The 2,628-nt window shown below is 35.4% G+C and overlaps 1 protein-coding gene across 3 annotated transcripts in view; it reads right to left on the bottom strand.

The window, feature by feature from the left end:
• Window positions 1-2,121, bottom strand: part of LOC135207903 (uncharacterized) — a 574,434-nt gene extending 572,313 nt beyond the window's left edge. For 2 of the 3 annotated variants that reach the window (XM_064239826.1, XM_064239824.1), the window contains exon 1: window positions 1,905-2,120. The gene's annotated coding sequence lies outside the window, so the exon portion shown is untranslated. Of the gene's footprint in view, window positions 1-1,904 lie in introns of all 3 variants that reach the window. The other variant, XM_064239823.1, reaches the window with a different exon arrangement.
• Window positions 2,122-2,628: the final 507 nt, after the last annotated feature.

Here is a 2,628-nt window from a genome sequence, read left to right as displayed (position 1 = left end):
AAACAGTTGAAAAATCGTGTAGATTTGATTCAACAGCAGCCCCGATGGGACGTACAAACTGGACGAAACGACTTTTAAATAACATTTTTAGACGATTAGTTTTTAAATAGAAGAAAGATAGCTTTTAAGTTTATGCACTGCTGCCACAGAGGTGTCTTTGTAACAAATAATTATTCTTTTTTTATCACTTGACCCTGAGGAGTTGTGAAAAATAGACTAAGTGCTTGGTTTACCTTTTCTTCCTTCCTCTCCAATACTACGGAATATATATATATATATATATATATATATATATATATATATATATATATATATATATATATATATATTTATATTACTAACTAGCTTCGGCATATCTTATCTTATACACATGTTTTAAAGGAATTATTCTTTGAAAATGAGCACATGCTACAGTTAATACACAAAGGCTCTTTGAAATCTATACTTTACTTCAGCCTAATTCCGGTATTTGCAGCATACTTTATTTTTATCGAGAGAGAGAGAGAGAGAGCACAAGTAATTTCTAAGATATAACCATGTTTATAACTTAGTTCAAGCCACTGCGCACAACCAAAAATCGTTTTGATTTAGACTTACGAGAACCAAGACAAGTGAATTTTAATGTTACTATATCCCACCTGTGGACCTGGTCTAGATTTTACATGATGGTATTTCAAGCAAGTGACTCAAAACTTTGGCCACTGCTTATATATAATTACCTTTTGGAGGAACTGAAATCATTCCACATTTAGTAAATTAAGAATAGATGTGCTGAGCTATTAAAGACACCATTTCAACAACAATAAAATTTCAGATACCTGATAAAACCTAAATCACAACGGCTATACCTTTCAAAAGTAAATTGCATATAAGAACTGCTAGAGTCAGATGATAATTATAACACTCTACGATGATCAATGTTTGACAATTCAAGTAACGACACCAATAGTCATAAACTAATGATTAATTATATATAACTCGTGGATAGATAATCTTCAATGTCAATAGCCATTAAAAAAAAAACACACAAACACACACACAATGAAGGCATATGTCCCACATAAAACCAAACCTCAAACATCTGTAGCAACTGGTTTGTGAACAAACCATCTCTTAAACTTGTCCGCATGCCTAACAAACAGACAAGATACGTGAAGCGCTTCGTTAAGGACTCTAGTATTATTTTAATATTCATAATTGTCTCACAGTGTCTTGTAAGGTTGAAATACTAATATAATGTAACAACTTAATGTTCAGTCTTCGTTAATAAAGTCTATCTTCAAACCATGCCACTTCTTGCCTAGCACAATACCACGTATCTTATCGACTTCAAAGAAAAAAAAAATTGCGTATGCTGCAAAATAAACAATAAGAACTATGATAAACTCGTATAGGCCTACAGTAGTTATGCCTAGGAAAAAAAAAACGTGTCTCAGAACCAATAATTGTATTTGATCGAGGATCCATCAGAACCTATTCATTTAATATAATATATTTTGTGTGCCCAGGTGTGTATACATAAACCAAAGAAATACACGCCAATATTACACTTGCTTGGGTAGCATAGTGCTAAGTATGAAACGGCATGACCTCTCAGATCAGAGGAGCCATTTACCCCGCAGACAAAACTTTTTAATATGGTTATTCAGCTAAAATTTTACCTGCTGACATTAATTCAACATTCATTCAACCTTTGACAATATATTTATGATGTGTCATTAGAATTTAGCTAAAGTGGCTTAGGCCTAACGATCCTAGCAGAAAACTTTAGTTACGTGCTGCAGCAAGAGTAAGCCTATCAAGTAATCAAAATTGCAAAAAACAAATACCTGCACACATATAAATTACATCAGTTACCCACTGTGCAATTATAATTACAAAAATAATTACTGCATAAAACTTACCAATTCATGCAAGATGTAAATCCATTGGTTAAACTATAAGCAATTAATTTTAAGAGTCACGGCAACCTTAGTAAATCCTTTTTTCTAGCTCCAGATCAAGGTAAGTTTCACATATAGACCAGAAAGACTTATACACACACTTCACAACACGCATCGAGGCGGGCCATTCAACGTAACACAACGGGAGGTGGAACGAGTCACGACTACCTCCTTCAACCTCACACACTGTACTGACAACCATCGGTTCAATTCGGTTCGTTCGAGCCAAGTCGGTAGTCAACGATAATTGGGCCCACATCACGTGACCAAGACTGCTCGTCCACGGCAATGGCCATTACAGATCTCCGGGTTTATAGTTTTTTTTTTCTTTATATTGCCTCCCTCATTAAGAGATCTAGGTATGGGAAAATTAAAATTCACTCCCCTTTCGGAACTCCCATGTGTCGAGCTACTTTTACGTCCATCTACTCACTTTGCAAGCCTCATTGTAACCCCTTCCCTCTTTCATCAGACAACTGCTGTCTGTTGCACGTTTATAAGCATCGACTTTTTAGTTTTGTTTTGTTTGTTTGTTTGTCTGTATGTATGGTGTTTTTAGGTTGCATGGAACCAGTGGTTATTCAGCAACGGGACCAACGGCTCTACGTGACTTCCGAACCACGTCGAGAGTGAACTTCTATCACCAGAAATACACATCTCTCACTCCTCAATGGAATCCCCGAGA

This window comes from Macrobrachium nipponense, chromosome 34 (assembly GCF_015104395.2).
Source record: "Macrobrachium nipponense isolate FS-2020 chromosome 34, ASM1510439v2, whole genome shotgun sequence".
NCBI classification, from domain to species: domain Eukaryota; kingdom Metazoa; phylum Arthropoda; class Malacostraca; order Decapoda; family Palaemonidae; genus Macrobrachium; species Macrobrachium nipponense.
This window is presented reverse-complemented; position numbering and strand designations above follow the sequence as displayed.